Below are 7,114 nucleotides of genomic sequence, written 5' to 3' on the forward strand. Positions count from 1 at the left end.
GGGCAGAGTGAAAAATGAAAAGACTGAGAGCAAAAAAGACAAACCAAGGAAAAGGAGAACACAGAGAAACAGAAGCAAGAAGAGCGAGGGTGAAAGTTACAAAGAAAAAGAAATAAGGTGCAAAGTATAGACAAGAGAGAAAAATACATACAGTTAGACAGAAATAGTGAAATGGACAAATAAAAGAAAGCAGATGGAAACAGAGTTACAGAAGCAGAGACACAGTGTCACAAAGAGTGAGAAACAGAATCAAAGGGTTAGAGACAGATGGAAGTTAAGTTAGAAATAGAAAAGGAAAGTGAGGAGCAAAAGGAAGAAATACAGAGGAAAGAAATTACAAAACCGCACCCAAAAAAGACAGGAGCCGCGGTGGGGGTAGGGAAGGGCAGGGGGTATCTTGATTAGGGTTGATTCAACTTTATTAAATGCATGTTTTTATTTAGACATCAGCAAAATACATAGAAACAGTGTATACAAACGCAAGTGCATATACAATCCATAGACACACTGGTAAAAGTCAAACTTACATATGGAGCAATACAGAGCAGTACAGAGCAATACACATATCAACACAAAGTGATAACCTTTTTCTATTTTCATTACATGTTGAGTTATTGTTACAAGAAACCCAAAACAACAAAAGCACACAAAAACCACCATTCATCTACCATAACCTCTCCCTTCAGATTACACACAAACTCACCATCCCTCTCATCACAACTGCTAAATTACACCCCAGCAATCATTGGTCCTCGGGAACGTGGTTCCCGGGAACCTCCAAAAAATCCTCCTGCCTGACAAAAACCCCGGTCCCTGGATGGTCCGTGCCCAAACTTTGACGATGAACGTCGCCTCGCAGACCGACCGGGACCGAGGAAAAAAATACCCAGCCGGGGGGGAAAAAAAAAAAACCCCGGCTGGGGATTTTTTATTCTAAATTTAAAAATGAGATGAAAAACCTGAAAAGCAAAAGTCATACACACAAGGGTAAAACCAGTCAGCGTGCGCTCACACACGCAGAGACAAGCGGACTCAGACAGACACATTCACATGCTCTCACGCACGCTCACACGCTCGCTGCGGCCCTTACCCGAGACGCTGAAGAACGTGCTTCAATGCATCTTCTGGCTGCCGCTCCTTGACGTCAAATGGTAGATTCCGGGGAAATCGGTAGCCTCGGGGACCTGTGAGACAACAGGAAGGGGTCAACGAGTGTCTATCTGACAGCTAGGACTTGTCCCCGCACTGGCCCAATAAATTTTCTACCCAAAATCCCACAAAACACAGATGAATGGTACAGTTTTTATAACTCTTCCACCTAACTGTGACTACGGGCCAGGGCAGGGCAGTTCCAATCATAATTGGTACAATGTAAGTACACACATTATAAGCTGATGCATACAGTGCAAGTGTACATAGAGTGTAAGTACACACAATATAAGGTGACACGCTTACAACATAGACCAGAACTGTTCTGCACTGCCTGCCTGAAAGCTGCCATCAAAAGTAGAGCCTCTCCCTTTAGCTGTCCTAAGAGGCCCTTGGAGAAGATTGCTTTTCCCTCTGCTAATTTTTACATCTGCCCCAAGATCTCCCAACCTGCTACTCTCCCATCATCCCATCTCCAAGCCCTGGCCCCCAACTTATCGTTTGGATGATTGGTGATGTGGATCCATGTTGCACCTGAAATGAGTCTGCCTTGGAACGCCTCGTGATGGCCTGTTAGCTTCTTGGTTAGCTACAATAAAGAAAACCAAAACCAAAGTATGAGTCCAGAGTTATGTGGGCCAAATCCCAGCAAGTCAGCTACTTGCCCTCTCCTGAGTGTGCCTGGCTGCTTTAGGCTCCAGCTTCACCCTGATTCCAAGGCTGTGGCCTTTATTAGCAGTGGCACCTGGGTTAGAGAAAGGCAAAGTTGGATAGCATTCCTATGAGTGCAGTAGATAACCTTGTGTGCTGTAGGACATGGGAATACCTCTGCTAAGCTTCTGAGAAGCCTTAGGGGGGGGGTCCTCAAATAAACATCCTTTTTCACCCTGCTACCTTCAAACCTCCCCCCACCCACAATAATTCCTAACTGTATGCCTGCTCACATTCCCTCTTCTAATCACAATCCTCAACTCACCTGATGCCTCAATCTCAGACATCATCCTTGACACTGGGCGGATCCCTCTTGTGACATGATGAATCTGCTGAAAAAAGTGTTGTACTTGACACAACCAGGAATCTCTGGATGCTGCGCTCCTCCTAAAAAAAAATACAAAACAAAACAAGAACAAAACCAGAAATTACAAATGCACTTTACCACCCCTAAACACAAAAGCCAAAATCATGAGTCTAAATACTCCCTGTATTCCATGCTGTTTACTTCACAGAATCTTCAAAGCCTCTATGCTTTAGATGCCCAGAAACACCTGCTGGAAAGAAGTTGAGATGAGCTGAAAGAGCCTCTTCACTGAAATGAGAGGAGAGTTCTTACCCCAGCACATCCCAGAGAGGGAATGAAGCCCCACAGCCAAGGCTGGGGTTAATATACCCCTGATTGTGCCCGCCTCTCGTTCCCATGGCACCCATGAAAAGGGAGGGGGCAAATCCCACCGAGTATAAAAGCCCTCAGAGCAGCTGCAGCTGTTTGGCCTCTCTGACTCAAATTCAAGGGGAGTAAAGTGCTTGTTATAGAAGAAAGCTCTTCAGAAAAATAACAGCGCTTTCTTTTTTGTAGCAACTGCTTGGAGCAAAAGGGCAGCAAACTGGTAAGAAATAAAACTTTCTGTTTAGGCAGCATAACTAGATAGATTGGGTAATTTGCTGTTAACTTAGGTAATTATTCCTTAGTGGCTACTAAGTAGTATTTCCCATGTGACTAAGCTGGGTGGAGAAGAATACTAATGGTATGAATAGTCTAAGTCTCCTTGGGACCTCTAATTTAGGCTATCTACATTATAAGGAAAAATAAGAAAAATAAAAGCCTCCCAGGCAGTGTAAGGGTTAAGGGCATGTGAGGCTCATCCTTCTCTGAGATACTTGGTCCTACAGCATAGAAAGAAGTGCCCTGAAATGTAGTTTTAAACCCTTAAGATGCTGAAAAAGGCAGAGCTTCCTTCCAGTGAACTCCTTAAAAAGAGGAAATGGGGCAGTTACCTCTACTGAAGCTAATACAATGGCAAATAAATAGTTTCTGCCCTTTAATTTGCTCTCCTTAAATATTGGGAAAAGAGGGGCTTTCCACACTTTAAATCTCTCCAGTGATGAAAAAAGAAGGATTTTTCCCTCAGTTCAAACCCTTAGGATGGAGGGATAGCTGGCCTTCTCCCTCAATTTGGGCCTCAGGACAACAAAAAGGGGTGGCTACCCTTAATTCAAACCCATAAGAAACATTGTCAAGATTTTCCCCTTCTTTTTAAACTGCCAAATAATAGAGAATGAGGACTCCCTGTCAATTAACACCCCTAACAGCATAGAAAAGGCAGGGATTCTTTCAACTGAGACCATTAAAATTGCAGGGGAATCCAAGTCCCTACCAGTTTGAACACAAAAACTAATGGAAAATGAAGCTTTTTCCCTTTTTTATAAACTCTTTTTCTCCTAATAACCCCTCTCCTTTCTGGGAGTGCTCTGGAGGGTCTGGGGGCTTTGGAGAGGGACTGACACTGTAAAAGGGGAAAGTTGAAAGCCCTCTCCTGGAACCCCACTTGCTGCCTGGCCTGCTCAGTTGCTGGCCCTTGGCCAAAAGGGCTCTTCCCTTGGCGTTTTCTCAAAGTGATGCTCAGTGCCCAGGTGGGTCTGGCTGTTTCCTAGTCCGTGCTGGATGCTCCGACCGTCCCCGTTAGTCCCTCTGGCCTAGCAGCTCCCTGTGCAGGTGTGCCCGGGCAACCCTCCGAAAGCAGCTTGTCACACGGGGGCCTGCTAGACCTTGGAGTGGGGGCTGAGGTGAAGAAAGGTCCTGTGAGGAGCTCTTTCCCCTATACAACCCTTTGTCTGCCCCTTAAACCATGGGGTGCCAGGCTTTCCTTTCTAAGGAAATTAACAGCCTTTCCTCTCTGTGTGCCCATGGCAGAAACTGCAATTCGGCCTCCAAAACTGCAGAGAACAATTTCTCGCAGTCCGCAGCTGCCAACACCAAGAACTCTTGCTGCCCTTGGAGTGCCACGTGCCTCCTGCGGATGGACGTCGACATGCAGCAGGGGTGAGTTTGGTTTTACAGGGAAGAGGGCCAACACAGGATTTCTCCAGGAGCAAAGCTGCCCCCACCGAGAACTCGGGCTGCTCTGGCAGTGCCAAGGACCTCCTGCAAACTGGCATCAGCAAACTCAGGGGGTGAGTTTTTCTGTGCAGAAATTCTCCCAGACCAAAGCTGAGAGCATCTAACCCTGACCACAACAACTTAGCTGGGTCTAAAACTTACAACCTTTGGACTGGCAGTGTGGGACCCGACCTGCTGTGCCACCGCTGACCCCTTTCTAAAGCATTCCACTGCAGTCCTAAAACTCTGCCTTTTCAGAGGGTGTTTCCTCTGACCCTGACCATAATCTTCAAAATATTCTAGGGAATCACAGAATGGCTTTGAAAAAGCCCCAACAATACCCTAAAAAGTCCCAGAGAAGTCCCTTCCAAAATCCCCTAAATACCTTTAAAAGTCCTGGGAAAAAAACTCAAAAAGACGTGCTCAGTCTCCAAACTCTACCTGTTGCTCTCTAGCCGCAGTGGGTCTGTTGTTCTCTGAGGGTTCTGTCATTGTCCTGGTGTGTGAGGGTTGCTCTCTGGTCTCGCTGTTAGGGTTGCTGTGTTGTGCTGCTGTTGGGGGAAAAGGCTGTTTTTAGGGGAGCTGGTTAGGCTGAGGTTAGGGCTGGGGTGAGGGGGTGGTACAGCTGTATCCTGTGCCCCTGATCTCCACTGGACTGTCCAGCCCTCAAGGCCTCTCCCTTTACCCCTCAACCGGTCCCTCTGCCCCGCAGCCCTCAGCTCCTGTGTACCTTGAAATTGGGTTTCCTATTATTTTGAAACTAGGTTGTTCTGGTATTTTGAAATGCAGTTTTTTATAGGCTGGTTTGTTCGATATTTTTGTAGGCCAAGTTTTTAGTATTTTTTTTTGGCTGGGAGTTTGGTATTTTTGTAGGCTGGGCTTTTAACATTGTTGTAAACTGTGGGTTTGTTATTTGAAAACCTGTTATTGGCAGGGGTTTGGTGCACCAAAGTTCAGTGTCCTGGTTTCATTCAGCTTCTTCCACTACAACTAACATAGCAGGGGATCTATTAAATTGCAGGATATACTATATGACGCTTCCTGAAATAGATACAAATTCCAGCTGCAGCAAAGCCCACCACCACATTTATTATAAAACCCAGCCTATAACCTAAAAAAACAAAAAAAAATCTCCAATATATTTTACTGTTTTTATATTTACATTCTATAGTTATATATCTTTGTTTATATATATAATAGACTATAATTTATATGTTATGTTACAATAATATACAATATATTATAGTTTTATGTATTTATCTATTTGATTTCTATATTTCTGTTTACCACTATAATTTTATATTTATTTTTAAATGTATATTTAATTTTATTTTCATCGACATATTAGACCATATAAATTCATTAACCCGACACATCAGAGCCATAAAAATACTGTACCTTTGTCAGCACCGGTACGCAGCACACGCTCATCCCATCGCAGCACATCAAAACAAAACCTATTTCTATTACTAACAGAACAAACATCCCACACCATTGAACCCTAATAAAAACTCAAATAAACCTAACCGTAAATAACTTTTCTACTGCTGCTTTTTTAAACTAAAGCTAGAAAGGAAAACAAAGTTAGAAAGAGAGAGAGAAAATGTATCTTAAACACCCCACAGAACCCTAAGAAGAGCTTCCGAATACACTCAAAATGCCCTACTTTTAAAAAGCCCCTAAAACACCCTTAAAAATCCCCCAAGAACCTTTAAAAAATCCTTAAATAATCCTAAAAGAGCTTTAAAATTAACCCTAATTGTTAAAATTACCGATTAAAACTAACCCTAATCCAAGATGGCGGCGCCCAAAAAGACACGTGGTTTCCGGCAAGATGGCGGCGCCCGTGCCGACACGTGCATTCCGGCAAGATGGCGGCGCCCATGAAGACACGTGGATTCCGGCAAGATGGCGGCGCCCATGAAGACACGTGGATTCCGGCAAGATGGCGGCGCCCATGCCGACACGTGGTTTCCGGCAAGATGGCGGCGCCCATGCCGACACGTGGTTTCCGGCAAGATGGCGGCGCCCATGCCGACACGTGGTTTCCGGCAAGATGGCGGCGCCTATGCCGATACGTGGTTTCCGGCAAGATGGCGGCCCCCATGACCGGATCTTTTTTCTCGATTTTTGCCGGGATTTTTGCGCTTTCCGCGGGTCCCCGGGGGCCGGAATGATATTCCGGTTCGCGTGAGGCCGGCGGCGTCGCGGGGAGGGGCATCTAAGGCGTCGGGGCGGCCTCTGGGCTCGGGTAGATGGCGGCGCCGATGAAGACACGTGGTTTCCGGCAAGATGGCGGCCCCCATGACCGGATATTTTTGCTCGATTTTTGCCGGGATTTTTGCGCTTTCCGCGGGTCCCCGGGGGCCGGAATGATATTCCGGTTCGCGTGAGGCCGGCGGCGTCGCGAAGAGGGGCATCTAAGGCGTCGGGGCGGCCTCTGGCTGCCGCGGCTTGGCGACGAAGGGTCGGTGCCCGAGGGCGGGGGCACGGCGACGGAGAGCGGAAGTTCGGCGACGGGGGGCGGTGCCAGGGGCGGTGCCCGGGGGCGGGGGCTCGGGTAGGGTTGGGCGGCGCCCGGGGGCCGCGGCGCCTAGGGGAGGGGTGTTGTCGGGGGTTGCCGACGGGGGGCGGTGCCTGGGGGCGGCTAAGGCCGGGGCGGCGCGGGCTTGGCTAAGGGCAGTGCTGCGGTTTGGGGGGTGGGACCTAGGGGCGGGGCTTGGTGACGGGGTGGGTGCCTGGGTATCGGGGTGGTGTCTAGTGGTAGGTGAGACTGATTAGGCTTGATTGGTGTCCGCTGGGGGTCCTGATTAGGAGAGGGTGGGGTTCGTATATAGTGTATATAGTAAAAAGAATAAAAAGTATATGTCC

At 47.3% G+C, this 7,114-nt stretch overlaps 1 long non-coding RNA gene across 6 annotated transcripts; it reads right to left on the reverse strand.

The window, feature by feature from the left end:
• Positions 1-921: 921 nt before the first annotated feature.
• On the reverse strand, positions 922-6,103 carry LOC141731145 (uncharacterized). Of its 6 annotated transcripts, none has more exons than XR_012583082.1 (4): positions 5,642-6,103; positions 4,685-4,794; positions 2,126-2,417; positions 922-1,894 (listed from the first exon to the last, which is right to left on the reverse strand). It is a non-coding gene; the product is annotated as an uncharacterized LOC141731145 (long non-coding RNA). The 6 variants fall into 6 exon arrangements; XR_012583081.1 differs by having other exon boundaries at positions 2,126-2,414; positions 5,642-6,102; XR_012583080.1 differs by having other exon boundaries at positions 922-1,738; positions 1,815-1,894; positions 2,126-2,414; positions 4,685-6,098.
• Positions 6,104-7,114: the final 1,011 nt, after the last annotated feature.

This window comes from Zonotrichia albicollis, chromosome 18 (genome assembly GCF_047830755.1).
Source record: "Zonotrichia albicollis isolate bZonAlb1 chromosome 18, bZonAlb1.hap1, whole genome shotgun sequence".
Classification (NCBI taxonomy): Eukaryota; Metazoa; Chordata; class Aves; order Passeriformes; family Passerellidae; genus Zonotrichia; species Zonotrichia albicollis.